The sequence below is a fragment of the Alligator mississippiensis genome, chromosome 5 (genome assembly GCF_030867095.1).
Source record: "Alligator mississippiensis isolate rAllMis1 chromosome 5, rAllMis1, whole genome shotgun sequence".
In the NCBI taxonomy this organism is placed as follows: Eukaryota; Metazoa; Chordata; order Crocodylia; family Alligatoridae; genus Alligator; species Alligator mississippiensis.
In genome coordinates, this window is record NC_081828.1 from 135987130 (window position 1) to 136004483 (window position 17354).

The following is a 17354-nucleotide window of genomic DNA, read 5'->3' on the forward strand; positions in this document are numbered from 1 at the left end:
GACTGAAAGGAAGCAGATACCTAATTTAAGCTTGCACTAGAGCTGCTTAACCCTTCTGAATGCTGTTGTAAGAACTAGTATCTGAGGGTCTAAAAAGCAGTTGTTTAGATCAGACTTAAAAGTCCTCCTCTGAACCCACCAGGGATAGGCAGTGCATTGTCCCTTAGTGTGGCCAAATAACAGTAATCACTGTTCACACAGCAATGCTCTGAACTGACAAGGAGTTGAACTAGTACATTTCCATGCAAGTCAAGCCTTAGAAGCGTCACTTCAGAAGTAGCAGTATTTGGGCAGATGGAAAGAAAGGGTTGAACTAGAAGCCCATCACCCATGTCATGTTATTTAACCTGCCTTCAGCTACAAGTCCCAAATACCCAGCTATGGAATAGCTATGGCCAGCCATGCATCATTTAAAATGAGGCCTAACAGCTTTGCCACATGCATAGCAGGGTTGCGCTCTATGTCAATGAGCAATATATGTCAACCCTAATCAAGACGGAATCCAAGGATGAGGAAGTAGAAGGATTGTGGGTTAGGCTACATGGGGGGCAAGGAGAAAGGGATTTGGTGGTAGGGGTCTGCTACAGACCCCCACATCAAGGGGAAGAAATAGATGCGGGGCTCCTGAGGCAGCTCTCAGAGACCATAAAAGCTAAAGAGGCGGTAGTCATGGGGGGACCTAAACTACCCGGATATCTGCTGGGAGACACAGACAGCAAAGTCCCACAGCTCACGCAGGTTTCTAACCTGTGTACAAGACCTCCACCCGACTCAGGAGGTACATGGTCCCACTAGGGGGAATGCCATATTGGATCTGGTATTGGCAACAGGGGATGACATGATAGAGGACCTACAGATCGGTAGCCATCTGGGGGACAGTGATCACCTAATAATAGAATTCACCATAAGACATCGAGTGGGTAAGGTAACTAGTAGGGTGAAAGTGCTAGACTTTAGGAAAGCTGATTTAAGTGAACTCAGGCGATTAGTCAAGGACACACTGCAGAGTAGGAGATTTGAAATGACGGGAGCCCAAGAAGGGTGGCTGCACCTTAAGGAAACGATCCTTCGGGCACAAAGCGAGACGATCCCCGTGCGGGGTAAAAGAGGGAAAGGGGCCAGGAGGCTTCCCTGGCTGACCGCAGAAATCCAGGGCAGCCTAAGGGCCAAAAGGGGAGCACATAAAAAGTGGAAACAGGGAGAGATCACCAAAGACGAATATACCTCCTCTGCTCGTGCTTGTAGGGAGGCAGTTAGATGGGCCAAAGCTACCATGGAGCTGAGGATGGCAACCCAAGTAAAGGACAACAAGAAATTGTTTTTTTAGATCTATAGGGAGTAAAAGGAAGGCCCAGGGAGGAATAGGACCCCTGCTAAATGGGCAGAAACAACTGGTGACGGACAGGGGGGACAAGGCTGAACTCCTCAATGAGTTCTTTGCCTCAGTGTTCCTAAGCGAGGGACACGACAAGTCTCTCACTGGGGTTGTAGAGAGGCAGCAGCAAGACGCCAGACTTCCATGCGTAGACCCTGAGATCGTGCAGAGTCGCTTCGAAGAACTGGATGCCTTTAAGTCGGCAGGCCCGGATGAGCTCCATCCGAGGGTGCTGAAGGCACTGGCCGACATCATTGCAGGGCCACTGGCAGGAATATTTGAACGCTCATGGCGCACAGGCCAAGTCCCGGAGGACTGGAAAAAGGCCAACGTGGTCCCCATTTTCAAGAAGGGGAGGAAGGAGGACCCGGGCAACTATAGGCCAGTTGGTCTCACCTCCATCCTTGGCAAAGTCTTTGAAAAAAAATTATCAAGGCTCACATATGCGAGAGCCCAGCAGGACAAATTATGCTGAGGGGAAACCAGCACGGGTTCATGGCAGGCAGATCGTGCCTGACCAATCTAGTCTCTTTCTATGACCAGGTTACGAAACACCTGGACACAGGAGGAGGGGTGGATGTCGTATAGACTTCAGGAAGGACTTCGATACGGTATCCCACCCCATACTGGTGAACAAGTTAAGAGGCTGCGACTTGGATGACTACACAGTCCGGTGGGTGGTGGATTGGCTGGAGGGTCGCACCCAGAGTCATGGTGGATGGGTCGGTTTCGACCTGGAAGGGTGTGGGCAGTGGGGTCCCACAGGACTCGGTCCTTGGACTGATACTCTTTAATGTCTTTGTCAGTGACTTGGACGAGGGAGTAAAATGTACTGTGTCCAAGTTTGCAGATGACAAAGCTATGGGGAGAAGTGGACATGCTGGAGGGCAGGGAACAGCTGCAAGCAGACCTGGACAGGTTGGACAAGTGGGCAGAAAACAACAGGATGCAGTTCAACAGGGAGAAATGCAAAGTGCTGCACCTGGGGAGGAAAAATGTCCAGCACACCTACAGCCTAGGGAATGACCTGCTGGGTGGCACGGAAGTGGAAAGGGATCTTGGAGTCCTAGTGGACTCCAAGATGAACATGAGTCGGCAGTGTGACGAAGCCATCAGAAAAGCCAATGGCACTTTATCGTGCATCAGCAGATGCATGATGAGTAGGTCCAAGGAGGTGATACTTCCCTTCTATCGGGCGCTGATCAGACCGCAGTTGGAGTACTGTGTGCAATTCTGGGCACTGCAATTCAAGAGGGATGCGGATAACCTGGAGAGGGTCCAGAGAAAACCATATGAGTGGCCCAAGGGCCTGCAGACCAAGCCCTACGAGGAGAGACTAGAGAAACTGGACCTTTTCAGCCTCCGCAGGAGAAGGCTGGGAGGTGACCTTGTGGCTGCCTATAAGTTCATCACAGGGGCACAGAAGGGAATTGGTGAGGATTTATTCACCAAGGCGCCCCCGGGGGTTACAAGAAACAATGGCCACAAGCTAGCAGAGAGCAGATTTAGATTGGACATTAGGAAGAACTTCTTCACAGTTCGAGTAGCCAAGGTCTGGAATGGGCTCCCAAGGGAGGTGGTGCTCTCCCCTACCCTGGGGGTCTTCAAGAGGAGGTTAGATGAGTATCTAGCTGGGGTCATCTAGACCCAGCACTCTTTCCTGCCTTTGCAGGGGGTCAGACTCGATGATCTATTGAGGTCCCTTCCGACCTTAACATCTATGAATCCCACCCTCTGACCCAAAACCAAGAAGCCTGTATACCAACATCACCACTATGTATAGGTAATATTTTAAGTCCCTTTTGTACAGCTAGTTGTATATTCCCTTTTGCATTCAGCTTCTGTTTATGAAGTTACAAGCAAGACCAGTTTGCTTGGCTGGAGGCATCTACATAGTAAGCATAACTGCTTCGAGGGGTAGTTTGAATTATCAAGCACAGTTACAGAGCAAGTTTAACAGGAAAGATGATTCTTTAAGATGCAACTGAAATGCTGCTCTAGACTATAGGCCAGGTACAGGTTTTTAAATCCAGCATCCAGTATTTGAAGCGGACTGGCCAAGTTCGCAGATGACACTAAACTTTGGGGCAAAGCATCCACACCAGAAGACAGGCGGATGATCCAGGCTGACCTGGACAGGCTCAGCAAGTGGGCAGACGAGAATCTGATGGTGTTCAAGGCCGATAAATGCAAGGTTCTCCACCTTGGGGAAAAAAAAACCTGCAGCATCCTTATAGGCTTGGCAGTGCTTTGTTGGCTAGCACTATGGAAGAAAGAGACTTGGGGGTCATCATTGACCACAAGATGAACAAGAGCCTGCAATGCGATGCTGCGGCTAGTAAAGCGACCAAAACGCTGGCTTGCATCCATAGATGCTTCTCAAGCAAATCCCGGGACGTCATTCTCCCCCTGTACTCGGCCTTAGTGAGGCCGCAGCTGGAGTACTGCGTCCAGTTTTGGGCTCCACAATTCAAAAAGTATGTGGAGAAGCTTGAGAGAGTCCAGAGAAGAGCCACGCGCATGATCAGAGGTCAGGGAAGCAGACCCTACGATGACAGGCTGAGAGCCCTGGGGCTCTTTAGCCTGGAAAAGCACAGGCTCGGGGTGATCTGATGGCCACCTACAAGTTTATCAGGGGTGATCACCAGTATCTGGGGGAACGTTTGTTCACCAGAGCGCCCCAAGGGATGACGAGGTCGAATGGTCAAACTACTACAAGATTGTTTCAGGCTGGACATAAGGAAGAATTTCTTTACTGTCCAAGCCCCCAAGGTCTGAAACAGCCTGCCACCGGAGGTGGTTCAAGCGCTTTCATTGAACACCTTCAAGACGAAACTGGATGCTTATCTTGCTGGGATCCTATGACCCCAGCTGACTTCCTGCCCTTTGGGCAGGGGGCTGGACTCAATGATCTTCCGAGGTCCCTTCCAGCCCTAATGTCTATGAAGTTTATGAAGAAAGTTCCAGTTCCAGGTGATTAGTGACAGCTGCTGAATCACCACTACCTCCATTTTGATATTCTTCTAAAGGTAGAAAGACTTTGTATAATTTAAGTAGCTCTATCTAAGAAGAGTCCTTAGAGCAGCTATTTGCAACCAGATGGGGTTTCCCCCTGAATTTCTGCCATCTAGGAACAGCATGACCACTTGGAACTAGTTACCATGCATAATGCATCCATCTGTGAAGGAACTTTTACAGCAGTTGACTGGCCTGCTAGATTTAAGGGGAAATGAGCTCCTACTCTGTAGAGTCCAACACTACTACAGCTAAAAGGAGCCACAATGTCTATTTTGAATGTGTCCATTGTTGCACAGGATCTAAAACAACAACAACACTGATGATTTACCTTGGGCAAAGATAAGTAGTAACAATTTCAGTAAAGGGAAATGGGCAAGTTTTTACAATTGGTCTGAGGGGAAAGATACACATACTGTTTTACTTTGTGAAAAAAGGCAGGCTGGAGCCAGGCCTGCTGTGCTTCCTGTTCGCATGGCATATGCTTGCACCAGCTACTTTAAGCCTAGCTCCAGTTTAATTTGATGCCATTCAACTAGACAGACAATTCACTGCCTCATTACTAAAAAACCCAATAATACAGAAATTTTGGTCACCAATACAAATTTCAGGGATTTTTTTTTTAAATAGCTGTTAATAGGAAAGGTAAGTTTAATATTAGCTACACTGGAACAAGCAAACTCCTTTTAAATACATCTTGCTAACTGCAGCAGAATTCCATGTGCTAAAGAGAAAACAAGAACTTAGAATAAAATGATGTTCTATACTTAAGGCCCAGAGGTTTTACATATGGAACATGCTTATCAGCAATACCCTACCAAAAGCTGTGGGACACTCAGCAGTTATCAATTTAAGATTGGCCTTACTTGCAGAAGGAATCTGCAAGTCTGTTCACAATTACCATGCTCTCTCCCCCTCCCTACACTTGTACACTAAGAGGACTAGTTAGTTCCTTCACTTACTCATGCCAGAGTTTACTAGCTTCATATTTTTCCAGAAAACAGGAGATGTGTACAAAGACCTGCACTTGGATGGTACCCTGTATCTCCAGATGTACATTAAAAGTACAAGTCAACTTTAGCTCAAAAGTTGAGTTGCCAAACCCAGAAGGGCTCAGGAGCAAGTTAAAAGCTACACAAGTTAAGGAGTTCAGGTTTAAAAAAGGGAAAGGGGAATTGTTCAGACATTCACCCCCTCTAACTTCAGAGCTCAAAACACACTAAGACAACATTGCAGATGCAGTACCCCAGCCTTCCAGCTGAAATGAATACAGCTCTTAAGATCACACTAATGTTCCTAATGAAAATCCTCTCAATAAATAAAATTCTACACTGTAAATCAGGGATCGTCCAACTTGTAAGGCCCTGGGGACCACACCAGGCAAGGAACAGCCCACAGGTCATGTAGTATAGCCCAATGAATGCTACCCACCCCTTGCAATTCATGGGTGAGGCCCTCTTCCTCCACAGCCCCAGACTCTCACTGTGTCCCAAACAGCACCATACTGCCCCACCACCCTCCCAGGCAGAGGCAAGTTGCAGCAGCTAAGAGAGGGAGTGGGAAGTGGCAGCCAGACAGGAGCCCAGAGGACACAACTTTTCCCCCCCACCCACACTCACTCACTCTCCTTTTCAGTTGTCCAGATTACAGTAGGGCTGTCCAGCTGGCAGCCTGCAGGGCGCATGCATCCTGTAAAGGGTTCTCTCATTCAACCTATAAATCCTTTCCTTGTTAAGGCACAAATCTGCAACAATTTAATCTGTATTCAGACTGAATTGTTTATGTAACTTAAGCTCAAATCTTTTCCCTTTTGTAAAATGTACAGCCTTACTAGCAGCACAAGATAAAAATTGGGACATGCCCGTCTCTGTGAATGACTAATGCAACAAGCAGTTTTATGAACATGCTGTTTTAACAAGGAAGGCTAGAAGCAGCAGTACTAGCCTTGTACAACTCACTTAACTAAACCAGACAGCAGACAGACAGAGGCCTTTTCCCATGTCAAGCAGTTTTTTAAAAAACAGAAACACTGTATGTACTTGAGCTTTGTTCTCTCAATGGTGCACAAATTGTACCAGTGTCTCTCAAACCAAAATGCAACCTAACCTGCACAAAACAAAAGCAGCCTGTAACAGATTAAACTAACTGCTATTTCAGGCTGACCACACTAATGTTTTTACAGTTTAAAAAAACTGCAGCATTCACACAAAAACTAGTATACTACAAACAAAATAAGCTTGATGTGCATTGGTACGTGTGCAGGCCAGGTCAATGCCCCCTTCTCACCCCCACAGAGCAGGATATACAAGGGGAAGATTGTAGCTTGGCCCAGGCCTTAAGCTGTCACCACCCTGTGACCCAACCCCATGATCCTAGCCTCACCTGCCTGTCCCACTCCTGAACACTACTCCCCACCCACCCAAAGCCCCATAAGGAGTTTTAGGGAGTTGGGGTGGGGTGGGGGTGGAAGTGGAAGGGTGCCAACCTAACCTGTAATCGCTCATCAGAAACTCCCTACATGGTCCTCAGGCCCAAATAAAATGCCCACCCCTTCTGTAAACAGTATTGTGACCAAGGAGCAGCTCAATGTCTTAACACTGGTAGGAGCCCTAGAGTAGGTAAAAATATGTAGCCTGAGCTGACTAATGGTTTTAATTAAGCTCATAGAAAGCAAAAAACACATGTAGATTCAAAAGATTTATACCTAAGAGAACTACTGGGTGATGTAGAAGAGACAGGGGTTTGTAGACTTCCCTGGTAGACAAGGATGTTTTGGGGAGGTGGGACATCCCCATGAATGAAGAAAAAATGATTTAAAATGTTGTGCAATTAACAGTCTAACAAAGCACCTAATTTGTATTGCAGATTTTTTTTTATTCTATTCAGAAGCATCACCTAACATTCTTTCAGTTCTTATGTTTATGCAGCAATTCTGTAAATTTCTTACATCAAAAAAGTGGCATCCCTTCAAGGGAGGTGTCCAACTCTGACCACGATTGAAGCCACCATACAACTACAGAGAACCAAACAGAACTCTTAAACTAGTGTGTACACATGTGTGAATACAGAGACTGCCAATTCTCACACTGTATTCCCTAGCAATGCATTTAAAGCATTTTTAGCCATCACATTCCAGTAGCCAACACACTTCTCCCCTGTCCTGTGGGGGAATGCCTAGTGCTCAGGTATGTTAAACATAAGCCTCAAGGTCAGGGAGTAGCAAAAAAGAAACTAACCAAAGGTTTGGAGGAACTGTATTTGGAAAGTATTTTACACACCAATTAAGAACAAGAAACATTATATGGGAACAAAACAATGGCACATGCAACCCCTTCCTGCAATAGCTGAAATCAAGAGCTGTCTAGGGCCAAGGTCTCCAAAACTAAAGATTTTTAAAGCTGCCAGTTCAGAGTTAATGCAACACTTTTTGCATGCCAGCTTCTAATTCCTAGAGAAAGTCATGGACCACCAGTCTTTACCTAGAGCAGGGGCGGGCAAAACGAAGCCCACTGGCCAGATCTGGCCTGCGAGGCCCCTACAAAGTTTAGAAAATTAATATTAGTCTGCCCCTGGCTGCCTGTCATGCAGCCCTCAATGGCTTGCCAAAACTCAGTAAGCAGCCTTCCGCCCAAAGTAACTGCCTGCCCCTGACCTAGAGCCCAGCACAAAACATTTGTACTGCCTCTCAAATTGCTTTTAGAAGTCCCTGGAGCATCATGTGTTTCCTGTGAGCATGGAAGGCTAGAAAGACTAGCATCAATATGAAACAAGTCAAAGTGGAAAATTTTTCTAAAATCAAGTCCAGACTTAGAAGCAACTTAAAAATTAAGAAAGGTTAACGATTTTGAAGAGAAGGATTTAAAAAGAAACCTTTGAAATACTCAAGTTGCACCACTTAAAATGCTTATGTTGAGAAGGGGAGAGGGAGGGAGGAAGGAGAATTATTCTAGTAGCTCAGTGCCCTCGTGAGAGGGCACAAGGTCAAATACAATAGTGGTGTAGCAGATCTAAGAAGTAATTGAGGTTAAAAGAATAGTCTAAGCTATTTCCACCAATCTCAGCCAGGAAAAGCATTTTCAGAACGTACACCAGAATCTGGCCTTTCACAGCTGTTTGACTTGTACTCAATTTACACGGGCTGGTCTGAAAGCCCCATCCTTCCCCTAATGTAGGGTTCCAATTTTGGAAATTCTGGCCCATACAGGAAGAGCTAACCACCATGTTAATGTCTACTTTTCATTAATAAATAGGAGTTAAGTTTTGAAGCAAGAGGTTATCACTATTCAGATTTAGCTCCTGTAATTGCACACACTGGGTACATCCCCACAAGTGCACATGTACAGGAGCCCACATTTCCCATGGGATAAAAAAAAAGCAGCAGCATACATTTATGCTGCTGCTATTATTTCCCCAGGCACACCCCTGTACATGAGCTCTGGAGCTTGGCAAATAGATCCAGGTGGGGTAGGGGAGGGTGGGCCAGCACCTGTGCTGGGGTCCTGGGGTGGGCAGCTTTTTTTTTTTTTAATTTCAGGATCTCTCCATGTCAGAAAACAACCCAGCACCCTGCAAAATTAAACAGCATGCAAATGGGTGCATGTGCACCATGTGTAGCTTGTGGTACCCATTTATGCAGAAGTCTTCCCTCTGAAGTCAGTAGGGCTGCTCTTGCAAAATATCTACCTGCATAAGGAATTTTACTATCAGGTCCTTGATGATCTTTTTGCCTTGGAGCAGCTTTGTGAAGTTTAACTAAGCCCCCTTGTCAACAGTGGCATTAAGGTTAAGTCCTATTTTAGTTTTATGAAGCATCACTAGTTCCACCCCACCCTAACTATAAACCCTGCATAATGCCCCCCCCAACCCATCCATCCTGATAGTATAAATTGCTTAAGTTAACTCACAGACTGCATGGTTCCCATGCTACCACTTTGAGTGCTGAAGCATTACGTTTTTTATAGGCCGATTGCAGCCATTTAAATATTCCTCTTAAACTACCCAAGAAGATTCATTTAGATAACCCCACCAAAAGGCAGGGAGGTTTGACTTTGTACAATCAATAGTAGGATTACAGAGCCAAGTGAAGCTTCAGTTCTGAAGCATTTCACTTAGTATTTAATACAGATTGAAAGTGTTGCAGAACACAAGACTTAACTATGTGAAACTGTGCATCTTCTCCCCTTACTGAATAGGTTTGCTTTGGAGAGTGAGTAATACAACGGGACCAGGTAACAGACAAAAAGAACTGGTCATCTCCATGTACCCTAAACAGAAGTGAAGTGCTCTTCCAACAGAGAGGAACCTATCACACTCACGATTTTTGCAGAACCTTCAAATTTGACAGGTTCTGTGAAAAAACCTAGTCCCTGCAAAATAGCACAGGGACCAGGGGAAAAAAAAAAAAAATCAGGAAAACAGCAGCAAGCCAGTGGGGGGAGCAGGGCAGGTGCTGTATGAGAAATTGGCAGCAGTGCCCCCCACCCCCCTGAGGGGCCCTCAGAAGTCCCACCCCACCTCAGATTGACAGGTGACCATTTGTCAATCTCCAGGGAGAGGTGCAACTCCTCCCCCCTCCCCCACCATGCTCCACCACAAAAATGGAGCCTGACACTGCACCAGGACCACAAAAACCCAGAGGCAGCCTCTCTGAATTAGATAGGTCCCTAACTATAGGCAAAGACGCCTTAGTCCTATAGCCTCAGATACCCCATTTGTCTGAAGTCCAAGGCTTATGAGTGCTATAAACTGCATCAAAATAAATAAATTAAATAAAAACGTCAAAGTGCAATTGAAGGCTAATGGCCACTTAATTGTAGGTTGCCATCAAGTCAAATGGAGCAGTTAAAAAAAGAAGTCAGCATTCAGTTCCAGTTTTAATCCCACTATATTAAAGAAATGTGAAATTCAGCTTTGTATTATGCAAGCTGGATTACTTTAAAACAAAGTAAAATCAAACTGTTCATTTTTGAGTTTCAAGTTGAAGGCAGATTAGTCTGACTACTTCATGTTACCTAGCTGGTAGTTGAAGGTGTTCCACACCGGAGATGATCTTCATTTAAAAAGTGGTCATATGGTAGCCATCAGCAGTTTTCCAACTCTATAAAATGCTTTTCAGTTGGATGCTATGCTAGAAGCATTTAGAGGCTGCTGTAAAAAAAGGAAAGAAGAGAAAAAGAACCTACACACACACACAAAATGAGCTAGTCCAGGTTACCCAACGTACACAGAAAGCAGAGAAGGATTTTTATTGACATTCATAAAAGCCATTTAATAGAGAAAGTGACTAGGGGAAGCAGCAAGTACACTCTTGAAGAAAAAAAAAAAAAAATCAAGCCTGAATGCCATTTAGCAAAAATGTTTGACTACTGTATTTTTCAGCCTCCAAGTCTGCCTTGCTCATTTCAACACATTTGTGCTACAGGTAATAGACTTCCAACTGGGAAGCGATCTGCTCTCACATTAGCTGTCTTGGCTTCCAAACCTTGTATGTGGTTTGAAATCTGCTAGGGACCTTCACAGACAAGATCACTTAAATCCTTGCTTCAAGAAGGCATTTAGGTCCCATGTCCTGTACAACTTCAAACCAGTTTGTTTAGTGTCAACCCAAGTGACACTTATTGTAGATACACTTTCAATTGGTAATTCCAAGTTCTTGTTCATATTGTTAGACACCTCGGCCCCCCTATAACCTCTGAACAGTCCTACAGGTTTGTAAGATGCCAGAGCCAGAACATGCAGGGTGGTCCCAGCAACATTTTTCTAAAATTGGATTGGTTGTACTGTGAAGGGGGATTTCTGTACTTTTCTCATGCAAGGCCACAGGCTAGTAGCAGGCATATGCACTGGGATTACTTTGCATTAGCCTATGATTCTGTACCGCAGAGCAATATTGCCCATGAAAGGGCAAAAAAGCCACTGCATGGTTCTTAGAAAGGTTCACGGGGAGACTGGTGGTCAAGGAGCAGATGCTGGTTCTATAGTAGTCATGTTGTGGGGTGTCCCAAATGTGTATAGGGTGACTGTAGGTCTTCACTTGCTTTTATTTGAACTAGTAAGTTGAGTAGAAAGTGAGTGCAAATATGTGGTGCCAGAATAGTGTCATCTATGTTTTGGGTACTCTTATGAACAGAAATAAGACTTAAGCCTGAGAGAGCATCTCTATTAGTAATAGAGGCTGCTGGAATTATTTCTATCCAGTCCAGATTACACTTAAAATTTGAAGTTCTGTTACTGGTATTACTTTTTTATCTTGATTTGTAAAGAAGTATGTTAAACTGTTCTGACTTGACCACGTGTTGCTTTTCACTTGGATCACTTAGCCTCTGACCCTTGTAGAAAGCTTAAATGTTGAAAAGCCAAACAAAGCACTATTATCCTTGAAAGTCAAAATCCCTTATTTCAGTTTTTAACACCCAAATCAGCACTCAAACTGTACAACATCCAGAGTTCCTACAGACATCAAGAACCCATTATGTAGCCTGTTTTGTTTTAAATATAGCAAAATACTTTCCCTGTTATTTACCCAAAGTGGTCAGCAAATTCTGATGCTTTTGGCTCCTGCACATAGAAGAAATAAACTTGACTATATCCAGAGGTACAGAGGTAGAACTCCCCATTTACTCCCACTATCTGTTAGGATACCAAGACCAGCATTGACCCAGCAGATGAACCACATCCCGCCCGTCAGTTAAAATTAGTCTGGGCCCCCAACACTGCCAGATTTACCCAATGATGGGCAATTAAGGGAGTGTATCTGAAGTATAGCATGCCAACTCAGGTTCAGATTGCAACAGAAAAGCAGTGTATGAATGCTTTAGAATACAGTAATTGTGTAATACTTATGCTACAGTAGCAGAACAAGTAGCAGTTGTATAGTTTGTAATAAGCAATAATCCACTCAAGACTTGTAGATTCTTTAACATCAACACTCCAAATTGATAGTTATGCCCAAAAGAATGCTGTTTTGATAAGTGGATATTTGGCATGGCAACTTCATAGCCATCTGGCAGCATTACACAGGAAGTTCGGGTTGCTTTTTTGTTCACCAAGTCATGGATGACTCAGAGAACAAGAATGAGAAGTCAAAGTCCCTTGCCCATATCACTATGGGAGGTAAAGCTGGTATTTGTGCTCTACAGCTCTTTTAAGGGTTCATGGAATTCATGTCATTTTAAAAGCTACAACTGTTTTTATCCAAGGAAGTCTTGCTGCACTTATCCAGTTCAAACTTTAGGAGTTACAGGAAGCTGCAGGAATTCCTTCCTTCCATTCTGAGTGATAGACTGAACCAATAACCCAGAAATTAAGAACACTGAACAGCTAGTTTACTTACATACTGTATCAAAAGCTAGTTACAGGACTTGGAAGTTAGACAGCCAACGCAATGGCAGTGAACTTCCCTTCCAAGGAGATATAGTTACCTATATAACACCTGAAATGTCACTATGTTTACCTTCTGTACAATCCAACAGTTGCATGCCAAAACTACAATAGTACTCAAACAGTCCAGACTGCAAAAAGCAGCTCATATTTGTAAAATAGCTGGTGTTCTGAAGGGCAGCTTTTTATTGTCAGTTTTACCAAATCTGCAATGTTAAATATACAATGGGCAGTTATATGCCCCAAGAGTACAGCTGCCTAGAATGTGACCCCCAACAATCTAGTCATATACTCATCTGCACACTGGTTGACTCTACATCCAAATATACAGAAACATGATAACATGCAAACAGATTTCTAAGCCTTTTGCACCTTGTATCTTTTTTCTGGAGTACTAGTTTATAAACCTGAATTTGGCAACATGGCTTTCTAAAGTTACTGTGCGTTTTAGGTTGGCAAGTTTAATCAATTGCTTTCAGATATTAAATGCATTATTTTTACATTTCCACTTGGATACATCCACATTTCCAGCTAATGTAACTACTCTGCCACAAGGAACACCACTGTTACTCATTTCCATGATGTTGAGAGTGAGTCTTTTTGTACTAAAGCTCCCATCCAAAAGTCTCAAATCTGAGGCCAATTACTTGGTCAATGGCAAACAAGATTCTGGCTTTCAAGAATATAGTGCTCAGGCAATCCTAAATAGTATATTAATCCCTTAAAATAAAGAGTCTGCTTGAGTTTGATATTGCATTGGTTGACAACTGTTGCATGCAAGATAACCAAAAATATAAAACTCTTCAGATTTAGGACTGACACCTTAAAACAGTCCTGCTGAAAGCTGATACTTTAGTAACCACTTAAAATTATTCAGTCACTTTCCAAAGTCTGCAAAGCAAGAGGTAAAAGATTGAAGTTGTAACAGGTTAGGAAGCTGTGGAGTCTGTCCTCACATCCCAACCTGCAAACGGATTCACTGTGCTGTGGTACTTCACAAATCACCCTCAAACCCCTATAAACTGCCACAGAAATGGGGGGGGGGAGGAATGGAAAAAATAAAGTTAGAGCTGGACACAAAAATGGACTATTTTAGTCAGCCTTCCACATAGCTGTTAACCATTAGTCTTTGTGGCTTAACAACTGGATAGCTATTAGAATCAATGTTATTACAAGGAAAATGCCCATAGGAATTCTGAGAAACTGTGAAGTTAAGGCAGTAACCAGCCTGCAATTCCATTCTATCACTGTAAAATCTACAATGAAGAGTTATCTACATGAGTTAGATGCTTATTAAACAGAACTAACAGAGTGAGGCTTGACACCAAGACCAAGCTTATTTTACTAGCACTCCCTGGATTAAAGCAAAAAGACTGACTAAGCTACAGTACTTCCTCAATAGCTGCTGGATGTTGAGATTCTTGACCACTGGGGGGCACCTATATTGTTGCCAGAACAGAGCTGGCATTACCCTACAGAGCTCTATACTGTAAGGACTACACATGGCTTGGAATATTTCTAACTAGGTCATACATGCCCTATAACATGGAGCTTTATAATCCCCCCAGTTCCAGCCTGGATATACCTAGCTCAATTTTGATTCTGTCAGGGTGTACCACATGCCTAGAACAAATGCATTTTGTATTAAACAATTCAAGCAAGATTGAGTAAATTTAAGTGCCACTTTTCATTTAATAAAAAAGTAATCCTCGTTCAGCAGAAGCAGGTTTGAGAATTCTGCGATGCCAATTAAAGTCTACACCAACCTGCTCCAACATTAGCTTTATCAGGGAACTGCTTAAGGATTTGATTCAGTGCTACAGAACGAACAACAGACTACTGTACTGTACTACAAATCATGGTGATTTGGTTTTGTACTACAGCCCACACTGCTGCAATAATGCTCCATCTAGTTGATGTCATTAGCCCCATCTTATTCATAGCAGCCCCAAACATTAGGGTTTTAGCTCTGAGCCTCTGTGGCATACAACCTACGGTACTGAGGTGGGGGGGGGGGGGGAAGGGGGGTGTTGGGGTTTTTTTTGTGTTTACTTTAAAAAAAAAAAAACTTAACATAAAAAGAACTGGAGAAAAGAGCATCTCATCATGGAGCCTGCATTCATCAAAATGATAATGAACTTAACATCTGCTCACACTATACTATATTAAGCAAGTTTGGTATATTATGCTGACAGTTATCCAAGTAATTATTTCCATCAGCTATGAAAGCCAGACTATATTAATGCTATAAATTAAGTTAATTTTTAAGGGTTGTCACCTTGTTGGTCTCAGGACATCTGCAGACAAGGTTCTTCAAGTAGATGCGAGATCTTTTATTAGACCAACTGAATAGTTGAAAAAAAATTGTTCTTTGCAAGTTTTCAGACATAAGCACCCTTTTTCAGGCATAGGGGGAGTCTCCCCCTATGCCTGAAGAAGGGTGTTTGTGCCCAAAAGATTACATTTTTAAAGGGTTCAGAGAGTGACAGTCTAGCCAACATACCCCCAGAAACAAAGAGCAGGGCGAAAAACCTCACTATATCAATCATAACTAGTAACTCCCTATATTTAACAGCTCGCTGATAGAGAATTAACTTTGTTGTTTTAAATACAAGTCTGAGAACATGGGGGGGGGGAGAAGGCATCTTAGGTTGCAAGCTACATTACTGAAGACCTTTCAATGTCAAAGCAGCAACAAAATCCAAGCAATTTAGAGGCATAGCAAAGGGGGGGGGGGTGTTTTAAGGCACTGTAATTAGACAGACTAAGTTTCAGACACATTGAGCCCACACCTCACCATCCTTTACTACTACAATAATTTTGCTCAGTAGAAACACACGCTTCCCTGAACTAGTGGGTTTGTACAAGTCTGCAGCACAGTTCAATGCAGCCTGGTTTTGAACCTACTTCACTGCAGCTCAACTGCCATACAGATTTTTCTAGTCACATGCCAATACACACACCATTTCCCCCCCTCCCAACTAGACCATCAGGGAGCCAATTAAGTCTGGTTTCTCTTACCAAAGTTTGTTTTACAGAACCTTGATCAAGCAAAAAACCTGCTCAAGGGCAGAGGAAGCTTAAAATAATGAGGAGTGAGGTCATATTCTTCATGTGCTGTTCACAACAGGCAGTTTAATGATGTTTCTAACAAAAAAGTTTTGTTGTGGCCGCCTGTGCTGTCACCACCGTCCTGCTGTTCCCAACCCGAACTATTGTGAACTGCTTCCAAACGCACAACAACTTCAGTTACAGACGCGCCGCCGGTCCCCTGCAGCCTCCCGTCCAGCTCCACACACTGTCTGCAGGGTTTGTTGCCGAAGCGGAGAACAGACCGCCCCACTCGGCTTCTCCACCACACAAAAGTCCGGGGAGCCCCAAGTTGGCTGCAAAGCGGAGCGGGCTCCCGGCACTGCTTCCTCTCTCCCTCTCCTTCCCGCCCCCTCGCCCCGGGGGCCACGGCTTGGGATCCAGGCGGCCCATTCCGGGCGCTGCAGCCCGGCCCCAGCCCCTCCCCTGACTGAGGAGTACTTTCTCAAAACAAACCCGCTTTCCCCAGCGCCCTGCCCTGCCCGCCGGCCGCAGCCCTGCCGGGAGCCCGGCTCGGGTTACAGCGGGGTCAGCGCAGAACAAAGGGCGAGGGAGGCCCCGACCCGGCCCCTTCCCGCGCCCGCCCGGGACCGCACCGGCCCTTTGTACCGAGGGGCGGCGTCCACCCGGGCCCGCGGGCCCCAAAACGGCCGGGACGGAGCTGCTGTCCCCCGCGGGCTCCGCCGCCCCGGTCCGCCTCGCCACAGACGCAGCCCCCCAATCCCGCTCGGGAGCGCGGCACTAACGCTGCAAGCGTGGGGTTCCTCGGCCTCCGGCTGCCGCCGCCGCTCGGGCGATCCCGGCTCCTCTGCTCCCTCCTCCGCCGCCGCCGCCACCGACCTGAGCGAGAAGCTTAAAATGGCGCCGCGCACAAGGCGGCTCTTATAGTGCGCGGATGTATCCATCCGCCGCGCGCAGCGCTCTACAGCCTGGGCGGGGCGCCAGGAAGTAGTGCCCGGCTCTTGACGCGGAGGGACACGGCGGCGCCTCGCGTGGGCCGTGGAGGGGGGGCGGTAGCTGCGGAGGGCGGTGGCAAGCGTGGGGTGGAGGCGGGGCAGGGATCCAGCCCCGAGGGGCGGAGTGATACCTCCGGGCCGGGCCGGGGGCTCAGCCGGTTAGAGGCGGCCTCTCTTAAAGGAGCCGGGCCGACTCTGACAGAGCCCGTCGCGGGGTGGAGGAGCCGTAGGGACACGCCCTGAGGTGCGGGACCCGTCCTGGGAAGCACCCCCAGCCCTTTTCGGCTGCGCGGCTTCACCCTCACACCAGCGGCCGGCACGCGGCCCGCGGCCCGCTTCCTCCCGCGGACACGGCCCCGCCGTGCGAGGCGGAGCTCCGGTCCGGACAGCTCCCTCTGGCGCACAGGCCCGGCCCGGCGGGGCTCCTGGGTAGCGGAGGTCACGTAGGCTGGCAGGGCCGAGGGGCCGGGCGCGGGACAGGGGGCAACGACGGAGGCGCCTCCTTGGCGGCTGAGCCTCTCGTCCTTCTCCCCCTCTCC

At 46.1% G+C, this 17354-nt stretch overlaps 1 protein-coding gene across 2 annotated transcripts in view; it reads right to left on the reverse strand.

Moving 5' to 3' along the window:
• Nucleotides 1-16713, reverse strand: part of CTNNB1 (catenin beta 1) — a 31976-nt gene extending 15263 nt beyond the window's left edge. Inside the window, exon 1 of one of the 2 annotated variants that reach the window (XM_006258718.4) lies at nucleotides 16606-16713. The gene's annotated coding sequence lies outside the window, so the exon portion shown is untranslated. The remainder of the gene's footprint in view (nucleotides 1-16605) is intronic. The other variant, XM_019483512.2, reaches the window with a different exon arrangement.
• Between the last annotated feature and the right edge of the window lie 641 nt (nucleotides 16714-17354).